A 14,712-nucleotide genomic window follows, 5' to 3' on the forward strand; every position below is an offset into this window, starting at 1 on the left:
TGGCTTCTACACCTGGAGCCTGCATGTTCTGACTGCCTTCCTAGCCACAGCTGCGTTTTGGGAAAAACAATCTGCTCCCCCTCACTTACGTTTCAGTATGTACCAGGGTGTCCTTTCTGTTGGGGGAATTTGACTTCCTTGCTGTGGAAGGAGGGGCTTTGTCCTCTGTATTTTAAGCTTCAGGGGGACACAGCTATCGTTTCAGAACCTGCTGTGAGCCAAGTGCTTTATCCACATAATCACATTTAATCTTTACAATAACTATATCAGTCCAGGTAGGCAAGGTCGGGCTCTAATCACATACCCTCACCTTTCAGTGGGCTAAAAAACAAACAAACAAAAACAAAGACTTATTTGTTCTTTATGGTACTTATCCATATGGGTTGACTGGGGCTCTGCTCATCAGAGCCACTCAGAGATCGGACAGATAAAGCAGCCCCTCTTTTGGACCTTGTGGGGCACCATACCACACAAGAAGAGAAAGAGCATGGGAGGTCGTATGTAGGCACTTAAAGGCTCTAGTATGCAAGCAGTAGAGGTTGCTTCCATTCATGAGTCATAGGGTAGATCTAGTCAAATGGCCTTTTCCAACCTCAGTGATGTGGTCACTTACAAAGTTATGGTCAGCTTACAGACGTGCCATTTTACAAAGAGGCTAGAGAGAGCCTTTTTGCCAAAACCTCCTCCTTCTCCTGCCCGCTGCCCAGAGGAGAAGGGGCAATGCTTGGTGGCCAGCAAGGATGATTGCCACACCAGCCCATGGGGCAAAAGTGAGCATTCTCGTGGGATACACACCTGCTGTGAGGTGCACCTGTGATGAAACAGCAAATAAAAATCGAGATCTCTCTGACTCGACGATCCATGCCCTATGTGAACAGTTTTACTTTTCCAGCTTGTTAATATTTATTATCAGGAGTCATTTACAGAATGCTCATGCAGAGCTCCAGCCTAGGAAATTGTCACATGCAAAAGAATGAATTGGGGCCACTATCTGACACCATACACAAAAATCAATTCAAAATTAAATAAAGACTTTACGGTTTCAATAAAACTCTTAGAAGAACACATTGTCAGTAAGCTATTTGACACTGGTCTTAGAGATTTTTGGGGGGCATCTGTCTTCTCAAGCGAGGGTGACAAAAGCAAAAATAAACAAATGGAACTACATCACCATAAACGGCTTTTGCACAATGAAAGAAACAAAACGAAAAGGCAACCTAATGAATGGGAGAAGATATTTGCAAATGATATATCTGGTAAGGGATTAATATGCAAAATATATAAGGAATTCAAACAGCTCAGTCTTTAAAAAATATAGTTTAAAACTAGGCAGAGGAACCGAATAGATATTTTTTCAAAGAAGACATCCAGCTGGCCAACAGACACATGGAAAGATGCTTGTTATCACTTACCATCCAGCCAATACAAATCAAAACCACACTGAGATATTATCTCCCACCTGTCAGAATGGCTAGTTTCAAAAAGACAAGAAATGGCTAGTTTCAAAAGGACAAGAGGTTGTGGAGAAAAGGGAACCGTCATTCACTGCTCACTGCTAGTGAGAATGCAAATTGGTGCAGGGGTGCCATTTTCCAGTTATAAAATAAATAAGTCACGGCGATGTAATGTACAGTATGGGGAATACAGTCCACAATATTGCAACAACTTTGTATGGTGACAGATGGTAACTAGACTTATTGTGGTGACCGTTCTATAATCTATGTAAATATTGAATCACTATGTTGTGCACTTGGAACTAACAGAATATTGTATGTCAACTCAATTGTTCTTCAGATAAAAAGCAAATTGTTGATGGGTTTTAAGGGGGGCCCTTGTTGGGATGAACACTGAGTGTTATATGTAAGAGATGAATCACTAAGTTCTACTCTTGAAACTGTTATTACACTGTATGTTAACTAACTTGGATTTAAATAAAATTAAAAAAAAAAACCCAAAACGAAAAAACAAACAAGAAAATGATGAAGTCCTTAGGAAACCCAAAGAGGAAGTGTTTGGGGACAGTCAATGATATTGACTGTTCCTGCTATTTCTCCAGTGGGGCTCTGTAGCTCAATCAGAAGGCACTGAGGCGGGAAAAGAAAGAGTGTCTGAGTGTGTGCTCTGTAAATGGAGCTTCATTGCACCAGTGAATTCCTGCAAAGAGGTGTGGCTATCCTGATTTTACACATGCTGAAAGCAGGGCTCAGAGAGGGTAAGGGGCGTGCTGGTGCCACACAGCAAGAAACTGCAAGGTGAGGCCATTTGAACCCTGTCCTGAACCCTCTGAGCACAGCCACATACAGCCCCTTATGACACTCCACTTGCCCCAGGAGTGTTAGGTTGAGTCAGTGATCCTGGCTGGGGACATCTGAAGATATTTAAGGCCATAGGAGGCACTAGGTGCCAGTGAGGACTGCTGGCTGTGTCTGGCAGTTTCTGGTCCAAGAGCTGTGGGGCTGGGTGTCTCCCTGGGGCCAGGGGAGGCAGAAGCCAGGACAAAGAGGAAGACTGTAGGTTCCACAAGCACTGTGGGCCACGGCCCAGGGTCAGGGTGCAGGATATTGTGGGAGCCTGGCCCCTCCATGTCCCTCTCTGTGGGCTGTGTGGCTCTCGGGAGCTGGAGGCTGGAACCCCCAGGCCCACTCAGGGTTGGGGCAGCCATCCTGGAAGGCCACTCCCCCACCCCCCAGCAGCAAGGGAGCCACATCTATCAGCCAGCCTCCAAGGAAACAAGCATCTGCAGCTGAACTTTTCCTTCCTCCATTTTCCCTCTTCCCTGGCATTTCATCTGGAGGAGAGATTGGCACTGGACACTGATCAAGCTTTGCAGACAACCTGGCCCTCAGTCCTCCCTGTATGGTAGGCACTTCTATGTCCATTTTAAGGATGGAGGGACCAAGGCTTAGGAGATGGCTCCTCTGAGACTGTCTGGTTAGTGATGGGCAGAGCAAGGCATTGACCCAGGCCTCTGAGCATGACACGCTGCCTGCACACCCACCACTGAGAGGAGAGGGCTAAGAGGTGTGGGGGCTGCATGGGGTACAGGCCATCTGCCCAGATCCTGGATGACCCTCTTGCTGGTGCAGCTGTGGGGACAGTGAAGCCCAGTGAGGAACCAAGGCCTTTACAAGTAGAGGTGGGAGGTCTGAAAGCCTGCCTTTGGGAGGGGCGGTGGGGATATAGGGCTAGGCTCTGGGAGGGGCTGGGAGGTCCCCAAAGTGGAAAGCATGAGCAGAGACATAGCAGGGGAGGAGAAGGGTTCCCCTAGGTCTGAGGGAACACTCTGATAGGTAGATTTTGGAGCACTCATATCTTTATAAGGAATAACTTTCTGACATGGGCAATCCCCTGCTCTGTTAGGGCTCCAGGGTCAGAGAGCTTCCTGCAGAATCTGAGCACAGTCCCGAAACCAGCCACATATTGGGCAAGTCATTTACCCCCTAGGGGTGAAAATAATGATGCCTATTTCATAAAGTTGTCACGGGAATTATTTAAAATCATTAAAGAGCCCAGCACATAGTAAGTACCGTAAATAATAATGATGGTAATAATAAGAATAATCACGATGCCAGCTGCTAGCATGGTTAATATTATTGCACGAAGCGATGCTTTGTGAGTTCCTGGCACCACCACTTGCCAAACCATGACCCGGTGGGAGTTGGGCTGGCTGCTACAGAGGAGATCTCTGTGGTGGAGGGAGACGGAACCTGCCACGTGTAGGTCCCTCCACCTGAGTTTGATTCTGGCTTTGATGAGTTGAGTGATCTTGGACAGGGTACACGCCCTCACGGGACCTCAGTTGGTTCTTTCATAGGCTCTTCTCTCCTATCTGAGTGGTGGGAGAACATTTCAACCCAACACAGGCTTCTGCGGGTGATGAAGCACTGCGTCTGAGTGTGACAATGAGACATGGCTCCGTCTGCAGAGCTAAGGGCTAAGGATGGCTTTCCCAGGGCTCGGTGCTTCCGCACGGTTGCTCTGGGGCTTTGGGCTAAAACCCCTCTGCAGGCTCCCACCCAGGGCAGTTGGCTTGAAAGCCCTGGGTTCCACGCATTCCTTTAATGGGCCCTGGTGCTCACTGAAGCAAAGTGCACAAAAACTCCTTGTAAATGCCTGGTAATGTGGCTCAGAACCAGGCCCTGCAGGATTATTAGAGCCATCCATATTAATTACACTGAAAATCACTTATACGCTTTACATAATACAGCTGCATGTACCATTTCCCAGCTCTGAGCCAAGCCTGGCAGGGCTCTCCATCTCTGGGGTGGGGGACACCTTCTTCAGGCCACATTTCCTTGTTTCCCCTCCCTGGGTGTTTCTTTACTGCCCCTTGTCTTGGCGGGCCATGGGCTCAGGGCTGGGTTCTCGGGCCGACTGAGCCCTCCTGGTGCGGGTGCCACCCAGATTCTTCACACCCAGCATCTTACTGAACCCTTAGTGTGACCCAGTGAGGCCTGTATGCTATCGTCATTTTACAGATGAGAAAACAGGCTCAGAGAGGCTAAGTAACTTGCTTAAAGCACACAGTTAAGAAATGGTGGCTGCAAGAAGGAAAGCTCCTCTTCTGCCTTCCACTGGGCGATGCCTCCCTCTGCCCTTCAACCTCACCTGCCCAGTGCAGCTTCTGCGGTTTCAGGAGGCAGTGATGAGAGGAAATTGTGTCCTCGTCTAAGGCACCATCCCTTTCCCCCTCCCCCACATAGCCCCAGAAAGCATGCACACACACACACACCACCACACACCACCCCCTGCACACTGCACACACACACACATCACCACACACCACCCCCCACTGCACATACACAAACCACACACCACCAGTACCACCACACACACTGAGCACACACACACACACCACCACACACCACCCCTTATACACTGAGCACACACACACACCAACCCCCCACACTGCACACACACACACACACACACACCACACCACCACACACCACCAATACCACCACACACACTGAACACACACACACACCACACACCACCCCCCCACTGCACACACACACACATACCACACACCACCTTGTACACACACACCACCACCACACACCACCACCAACCATCCCCACCCACATACTACACACACACACCATCACCACCACTACACATCACCATCACACACCACCTCCCTACACCCCCCCTGCACAGTACACACATACACCACCAGCACCACCACACACCACTCGCTGCACACACACGCACACCACCTCCACACACACACTGCACACACACACACACACATCGCCACCACACACCACCACCACATACACTGTACACACACACTATCACCACCATCACATTCCACCCACATACTACACACATACACCACCAACACCGCCACACACTGCACACTGCCCACACCATCCACACTGCAACAGCCACCACTCCCACACACATGCATATGCCACCACATGTACTGCAAACACACACACCACACATGCACACACACATGCTCACACTCATGCATCATCTCCCACTCACAATCCCCTGCTCCCATCTAGTTCAGGCCTGGGTGTCTCCATTAAAGCATCATTATGCAGGGTAATGCTGGGTTCCCCAAGCCCTGTGCACATGGGGTAGACCCTGAAGGTAAGGACTTAGTTGGGCTGTGAGCTACTCAGGAAGAAAGCATGCTTTGGAGTCAGTCTCAGGAGCTGGCCTCCCCTGTGAGGCAGGAGCTAAAAGACCCCGGGGAGGTTGCTCAGGTCTAAAGAACATTGCATGGCTGTTGGAGTTTGGGCCTGAAGTGGTTCCTCTGTAGATCTGGAGATGACTGGGAACTTAAATAGAAACCAAGGGCCAGATATCAGGAGCAAAAAAAGAAAAAAAATAATACAGATTTAGCATATGCCTACCATGGCCACATCCCTGTGCTATTTTGCCCAAGGGGAGATGAGCCATGTCCCTTGGCCATGGAGGAGGTAGGCAAGGGAGGGAGGGGGAGGAGGGGGGAGGCAGAATGGGGAGGAGCAGAAGCCTGCCTGCAGGGGTCACAGCGGCTGGGGGGTTCTGGAAGGAAAGGAGCAGAGAGGGAGGTGAGGAAGGGGGGACTGTCAGAGTCAGATGTTGGAATTCAGGTGTCGTCTACTGCTGATGGGAGAGTCACCAAAAGGGGAGCTCAGGGGAGAGGCTCAGTGCCTGCTGTGATGGGGGCCAGCAGCAGCGTCCTGCACCCCATGGCCCAGCCAAGGGTGGAGGAACTGAATGAGACTCAGCTGGGCGGGAGTATTGGAGGAGCTGTGGGTGGAACCACCTGGTCTGTCAGGCCACAAGCACTGTGCTAGAGTTAGCGGGACGGGAGGGGCTCCCGTGTGAACCTGGCAGGTCCAGCATAGTGGATGGAGCTAGGGAGGGTCAGTAGCATATGGTAGGACAGGTCCTGTGAAGCCTGGGTGTATGCCCTCTCCTGGTGCCCACCTACTTGCCTCTGGGCTGGGTCAGGGCGGCTGAAACCAGGACAGGCTAGTCTGGGACGTTGGGAGGCCATTCAGCCTCTCTGAATGTGGCATTTTCTCCTTGGTTCTTACAAGGAGTCCATGAATTGCAAGACCACAGAAGTAGATTTCAGCATAGACACTGTGGCCGAGACAGGCAGTGTTTGGGGTCTTGTGGAGTAGCCCCTGCCCCATGAAGCCATCCTTGGAAAAGCAGCAATGATAGTGGACTGATGAATGAGCTTCTACTCCAAGGCCCAGACAGCTGCCTTCCCTGCTGACTTAGCACAGGGAAAGCTGCCCAGGCAGAAACATTTCTAAGAGAAGAATAATGTGTGAGTCCCATGGGCCAATCTGATAGTGCAGGATATGAAGGGGTTAGGCTTAAGAGGGGCACAAAGGGCAGGGGTGAAAGTTCCAGGCTTGAGGACCCAGGTGGGGAGTGGGGTTCACAGCCCCAAACAAATCCTAGCCTAGGCCCCCCTGGAAGGTGCTGTCTGCTCTTCTGGGGAGCATAGAATAGCCACTGCCTGGAAAGTCAGTAGCAGGAAAAACATGTGCTTTAGGCCAAGGAGCAAGTGTTTGTTGAAGGCCTTCTAGGCACCAGAAGCTTGGGCCATGTCAGCTCTGGGATTTATGTGTCCCAGTTTCCATATGAGGAGTCTGAGAACCAACAGAAACTCATGACAGCCATCGGGGGAGGGCAGGATGGATCTGCCAGACTTTCTGTCTTGTCTGTATACACTGCCTCCTCGACCCCTTCCTACCTTCTCTGTCTAGCCTCTATCCAACTTGGAGGCTGGGGGTGTGAGGTCAGAGGGCTTCCTAGAGAGACGGTGTATTAAAATTTTCTAGCGAACCAGAACCAGTAGGATATCTACATTTATTGCAAGGAATTAACTCACATGGTTGTGGAGGCTGGCAAGTCCCAAATCAGCAGAGCAAATATCCCAGTCTGAGCTCGAAGGTCAGAAGCTACTGGAGAACTAGGGAGAGCTGATGTTGCAATTTGAATATCTGTGGGCACGAAGGATTCTTTTTTAACTCAGGGAGGGTCAGCGCTTTGTTCTCTTCAGGCCACCAACTGATTGGACAAGGCCCACCCACATTAGGGAGAGCCATCTGTTTTCCTCAGTGTACATATTTAAATGTTAATCTCATCCAGAAACACCCTCAAAGACACACCCAGAATAATGTTTGACCAAATATTTAGGCACTCTGTGGCCCAGTCAAGTTGACACATAAAATGAACCATCAATGGATGGAGTACATTTTGGAGGGGGTGGAGAGCAGTGGTAGAGCCACTGCAGATGCCTGGTCATGAGGCTCAGTGTCTCTGAGCCTCAGTTTTCTCATCTGCATAAGGCTTGCTGTGAGCATGAGAAGTTACCAGGTTGGTGGTACCCATGACCTTGTGACATGCTTAGCCCATGGCATCTCTGTCAGACTCATGCTATCCCTCCCAGAAGGGACCTACCCAGGTGGTGGTAGTGATGTTCTTAATCCTCAGTCCCTTCTCCTTGGCCATGATTGCTGCACACCTGCCAGTAGCTGGTGTCTGCAGAGCTGAGAATGATACACTGTGATGCTCCTTGGGGGTCACCAAGCCATAAGTCTTGGTGGATTCTATGAGGTCTCTGTGACCTCTAGCATTATTCAGTTCCTCAGAGGCTATCTAAGGGCAGAGGAGCCCAGTGACAGTTATAAGCGGGGGCCAAAGCACTGGCATTTGTTGTGTGGAGAGAGAGCTGGGAGTGCTTCCCTCCTTTTTATTTTGACATGTCCCTGTCTGGACTCAGTATCCAGGCTCCAGGCCTCTGAGCTGGTCAGGGACATGATTCCAGTGGGACACTGGCCCCATGTCTCATGTCCTAATGTGCTCCTAAAACCAAATTAAGTGGAAGAACACCAGGCCTTTACTTAATTATGTGGCAAGATATAAAGCAATTTGGAAACCAACTACGTGAAGCTGTCAGAGGGGAATAGATGTCAAACCGGGAAAAGAAACAACTAATTGGGATCAGTTTCATGGCATCCTTTGCTCATGTTCATGTTTGCCAACAAGGTAAATGACATGTTGGGGAATTAGATGGGTTTCGGGGCCCCACGAATGTGCTGGACACTGCCATCCTGGACAGGAGGCTTCTTGTCCACACAACCATCTCCAGACTGCAGTTTTCTCACTAGGTGGGCCACAAATGTCTCCAAGCCATATTCCTCCCCCAGGGGTCCTGTTGGGAGTTGGGACATGTACATAGGAGGCAGTTCTAGGAGACAAAGCCCTGTGCACAGAGCAGAATTCCAACCACAGGCAGCCAGAGGCCACTTATAAGTAAGTGCGTATATTTATTTACCCACTTTCAATATAGTTGTGTACCACCTGCTGACCTTGCTTTCTCTCTGGGCCTCTAGCACCAGATCCTTGTTCAGGGTAGATGGGAAATAACATTGTTGAATAGATGGATGGATGGATGGGTGGGTGTGTGGGTGGGTGGATGGATGGATAGATGCATGGACGCATGGGTAGGTGAATGGATGGGTAGATTGATAGGTGAGTGGGTGAGTGGGTGGGTGCTGGATGGATAGACAGGTGGGTGGTGCCATGTCAGTGACTGTAGAGAGCTCTGAGTGTGACTTTCCTTCTGTAGGGTGGAGGCTCTCTCCTCTAGGGCTTGTCTGGTCCTGGGTATCCTTTGTTCTCTATCTCTGAAAGGCTGAGGTCAGGCAAATTCCTGGTTGCATGGGGCTGGGGGCTGCTGAGAAATTTAGAACAGGTCCCTTTCATACCGTGGAGTTCAATTTATTTTTATTTTTTTCATGTTTTTTATTTATTTTTGACAGAGAGAGAGACAGAGCATGAGCAGGGGAGGGGAAGAGAGAGAGGGAGACACAGAATCCGAAGTAGGATCCAGGCTCCGAGCTGTCAGCACAGAGCCTGACATGGGGCTCGAACCCACAAACTGTGAGATCATGACCTGAGCCAAAGTCAGATGCTCAACCGACTGAGTCACCCAGGCTCCCCGGAGTTCAATTTATTGACAAATAAACTGGAAGCCCTATATCCTAGCCCTGCTGAGCATGGGGTCTCCCGTTTCCAGTGAGTGCAACATAGGATGGGGGGAAGATCTTCAAACTCGGTGTAAGAAGCTGGAGACAGTGCAGGGGAATAAACTCATGGAGGTGTTGCATTTTGGACTCTGCTTACAGGCCAGGAATTGCCTCCTAGAACTGTCTCATTCCCTATGAGATCCAGAAGAGAGTAGGCTGCTGAAGTGTGAGATTCCCTGGAAGGGAACTGTCAATGAGAACTGAGAGACTCTGGATCTCTCACACAGTGGTCACATGGTGGGCTGGGTGCCCCTCCTTCCCTCTCCCCAGCGTCATGGGATGTGAAGGGCCAAATCTCAGCCAGCCAAGGTCACTTGTTCTGGTGATGAGAAGGGGACAAGGCTGAATTGAGTGGCTTTTGTGAATAGATGCACAAGGAGGACCCCCTCTGCTCCAGTGGCCCTTAGGTATGGAATCTTGGGTCATGAAGAAAAGAATAGAAGCTTTGTAGCCAGACACACCTGGCTAGTAACCCACTTCTGCCAATGCCATGTAGTGTAACTTGGGGCATATCACTTAACCTCTCTGGACCTCAGTTTCCTCATCTGTTAAACTGGAAATGGCCACATATACCTAGGAGGTTTCTATAAAGAACTGATGACATATTTCACAGAAAACAATTCTAGCACATGGTGGGCTCCCAGTAACAGCTAGTTTACTTCTGTTATACCAATGCAAGTAGCTGCTCAGTGAGTCAGACCTGCATTACCCAAGCTTTCCCCTGTTAAAGAGCACACAGAGCATGGCAATGTTCCCCTGGCACATGGGGTAAGTGGAAACAGAAGGTGTCAGGATGGGGTGTCTGCTGTAGATGTCCCTCTTTCTGCCCACTGGGAGACATTTTTAGCAGATTTTTCTCCCTCAGGGCAATTCTGAACCAAAAAGCCTTGCCTGGGGACCTAAGTTGAAACCGACAGGCTTCTAGATCCAGTCTGGGTTCTACACAGTGCCCTTGAGGTCCCTTCTTCCTGCTGAGACCTCCTCAGTACCCAACACACATCAGAGGCACAGAGGAGGCAGTTTACTGTACTAACTGTTCATAAATGCCCCCTGTGTGCCAGGCGGTGTGCTGTACTGGGCCTTTTGTGTATATTAACATGAATCCTCAAAATTATAATAGAGGGTGTGCCCCTGCGTTACAATGAGTAAATAGAAACTCAGAGAGATTAAATTAATTTCCCCATATTTTCACAGGTAGGAAGTGGCAGATCCGGATTTTTTTTGCTTTTTAAATTTTAGATTTAAAAGATTGTGGTAGAACTCACCACACAAAATTTACCATGTTGACCATTTTTAAGTATACAGTTCAGTGGCAGTAAGTACACTGCCATTGTTACCCATCTCCAGAACTTTTTCGTCTTCCCAAGTTGAAACTCTATGCCCATTAAGCAACTCTCCGTTCCCCTCCCCGCCAGCTCCTGGAAACCATCACTCCACTTTCCATCTCTATAAATTGGACTATTCTAGGTACCTCATGTAAGTGGAGTCATTCAGGATTTATCTTCTTGTGGCCAGCTTCTTTCACTTAGCATAATATCCTCACAGCTCATCCGTGTTGTGGCATGTGACAGGATGTCCTTCTTTTTTATGGCTGAATGATATTCCCTTGTATGTGATCACCACATTTATTTGTTCATATGTCAGTGGACACTTGGGTTACTTCCCTTTGGCTATTGTGAATAATGTTGCTACAAACGTGGGAGTGCATGTATCTCTTTGAGAGTCTGCTTTTGGTTCTTTTTGGACATATAATCAAAAGTGGAATTGCTGGATTATATGATAATTCTATCTCTAGTTGTCCGAGGAATCTCCATACTGTTTTCCACAGCAGTGGCACCATTTAACATTCCCAACAGGGTTCTAATTGCTCCACATCCTTGCCAACACTTGTTGTTTTCTGTTTTTGTTTTTATAGTAGCCATCCTACTCTTCTAATGGGTATGAGGAGGTATCTCATTGTGGGTTTGATTTGCATTTCCCTGATGATACACACTTGGAAGCATGGAAAGAAAACACAGACAAATGTCGTTCTCTTGGAGTTCCCATGTTGTGGGTGAGCTGTGCATGTGCTGCAGGGTGGGTTGGTGTGAAGGGTCTGAGCCAGAGTGGCGCTCAGTACTGGTGTGCTTAGATGTGCTGGTGATTGAATGGACCCTCTTGTTTACTTCCCTCATTGCCTTGTGGGCACTCAATCACCTTGTCCCTAATGTGCACTGCACAGAGGAGTAATGATATCACTGTGCTCCTGAGGCAACTCCCTGCGCAGGGAGGTGGTGGCCACTATGGGGCTAGGGATAGCTCTGATTCACCTGCTCTCTGGGCCACCCCAGATGTACTCTCAGACTATTTCAGACTTAGTTCCTCAGACATGAAATTGGATTAGAAAAAATACCTGTCTCATCCTGAGGACTGAGGGAGGTCAGAGTGGAAGTTCTTTGAAGACAGAACAGCAAGGAGGCAGCTCTCCCATGCCTGAGCTCTGAAATGTTGGTTGTGTCTTGCTTGCCCCTCTTGCTGGTCTCCTCTTCCTGCCATAGCTGAGATGGTGGCACTCCACATTCCTCACCTGTCTTGGCTCCCAGCCACCCTCTTGACAGTGACCCATCAACCTTCCCAGTGTAACCTGATTACAGAACTCTCCTGCTCAAAGCCTTTAACTAGCTCCCTGCTGCCTCAAGACAAATTTGTTTAAAATCCCCAAGGTTCATGGCCTCTGTGGATCACATGAGAATAGTAGCCCCTGTCAAGCCTTATTCACCTGCTGGCCTTCCCTCCAGCCACATGCCCTGATCAGCACCTAACATGCAGAGGAAACCAGCTTTAACTTCCCTTTGCTTTTACTGTTCCTACACCTGGATGGTCCCAACCCCATTTCTCATCTGTGGGCACCCACCACACTGCGCTGCCTTGCTCCTGGACAGAGAGCACCCTGAAGGGTGGGACCTGAGTACACACAGTGCCTGGCAGATGGCATACCTATAAAAGTTGATGGGATAGGAGAGAAAAAGAATGGAGAGAGATGACAGAGTGAATGAGTGGTGGAATTGTGGAATTATTAATCTGTCATATTAATACATAGATGAGGTAGTTCTATACAACTTTAATAAAAAAGAGTCTGAAAAAAACAAAAGCAAACGGTCCCCCAGTGGTTTCTGTCTCATGGAAGGAGTTGAAGTACATTGATATGATTATATATCTGTCTCCATGTTGTGTGTTTTGTTAATGCAGAGGCCATGTCTATTCCTCTTTGTTCCCTGCAGCCTAGTGCAGAATCAGGAATTTGCTGATGTTTAAAGATATTCCTTCCCTTCCCAGTGGCGGTAAAGGGAAGCAATAATGTGTGTGCCTGGGTGTGGGTGTGGTATTGTGATATAATAAGACATATACATTTGGTCTTTATCCCCCACTGTGGGCACAAGAGCCCCCCAAATGCTTATAATTTCCTGAGAGATACAGGTGAGAGGAGCATCTTTTGTTTTCATAATGATCCTCTTTCCACCACACCTGATTTAATGCTAATGAGATGATGCTGGAGAATGGAGGCTGATGGGCGGAGGACCAACTGTGTTATTGGAGGGTTGGAATTTTCAACCCCACAGTCTGGCTCCCAGTGAGGGGAAAGGGGCTGGAGATTGAGTTAATAACTGATGGCCAATGATTTGATCAAATCATGAATATGTAATGAAACCTCCATAAAAACCCTAACCAACAGGCTTTGGAGAGATTCTAGATTGGTGAATGCACCCATGTGCTGGGAGGGTGGCACATCTCACACTCCAAGGTTACAGAAGCTCCTGTTCTCAGGATCCTTCTGGACCTTGCTCTATGTCCCTCTTCACCTGCTGTTCATTTTTATCCTTTACAATACATCAATAATAGTCAGTAAAGTGTTATCCCTGACTTCTGTGAGCTGTTATGGCAAATTATCGAATCTGAAAAGTCATGCAAACTACTGATTTGAAGCCAAGTGAGACAGAGGTGGGAGTAAGCTGGGGACCCACTACTTGCTATTGATGTCTGAAATGGGACAGTCTTGTAGAACTGAGCCCTTAACCTGGAGTGGGTTTATAAGAGAGTGTGTGTGGTTTGTTGGAGTGCGTATGTGTATGTGTGTGGGGTTATAGGAGTACATGTTGTATATGTGTGTTTGGGTTAAGCTGCATGGACAACCTCCCATGTCTCCGTGGCCTTACTTACACAGCAAGAACTTCAGGGTCCTCACAACAAAGGCTGGTAAGGTTCTCCACTCTTCATAGTCACTCAAGACCTAGGCTAATGGAAACCCCACTTTGACATGACTTCCTTCATCACAGAGACAAATGGAAAGAAATGTGATAAATTGTACATTCCTCTAACATTTCTGCCCAGAAGTGACATGTGTTATTTTATCTCATTTTTTATTGTTCAGAGCAAGTCTTGTAGCCTCACCTAATTCAAAGCAGGGAGGGTAACACAGTCCTTCCAGAAAGAATGGTGAATGGACTACTGTGAGCAGCTACCACTGGGGACATGAGTCACTGGGACCAGGTGAAAGGGTCTTCTCCCTCAACATCAGGGAACAGTGACAGGATCCAAGATTCAGATATCCAGGCTGGGAAGCACAGGTTGGAAAGGCAGAACATTCTATGAATCTTGGACATGCCATCAACCTCTCCTCCTTGGTATGCTCCAAGGGGCCTGAGTTAGATAAAATGCCAATTCCAAAATACCAATAATTTTGTATTTACCAAGAGAAGAGAGTCCATTTCACAAGTTAGTCTTGGGGACATCTCCATGGGGCAGAGGTGGGAGGGACAATGGGATGCAGCAGGGGCTGCAGGCGCAGGGAGCCCCCCGTCTTCAGGGCTGGACAATCAGCCACTTTCTAGCTCCATGGCCTTGGGAAGCTAGTCCAAGTTGTATGCTCATCTATAAACTGGGACTGATGGCCATGCCCACCTTCTGAATAGCTGTGGGAACTGAATGCAATCCACAGCCCTCAGCAGGAGTCCTGGCCCAGAGCAGATGCTTGCCACGGCACTTGCTGCTCACTGTCATCATAGCTGGTCCTGTTAGGTCGTAACCAGCCCTGCTCTATCCTTTGCTGGCTGTGTGAGTGTGGATGGTGCTAAATGCTTTTCCAGTGTGCAACTTTCTCACTGCACAGTGAAGAGGATGT

The sequence above is a fragment of the Panthera tigris genome, chromosome C1 (assembly GCF_018350195.1).
Source record: "Panthera tigris isolate Pti1 chromosome C1, P.tigris_Pti1_mat1.1, whole genome shotgun sequence".
NCBI classification, from domain to species: domain Eukaryota; kingdom Metazoa; phylum Chordata; class Mammalia; order Carnivora; family Felidae; genus Panthera; species Panthera tigris.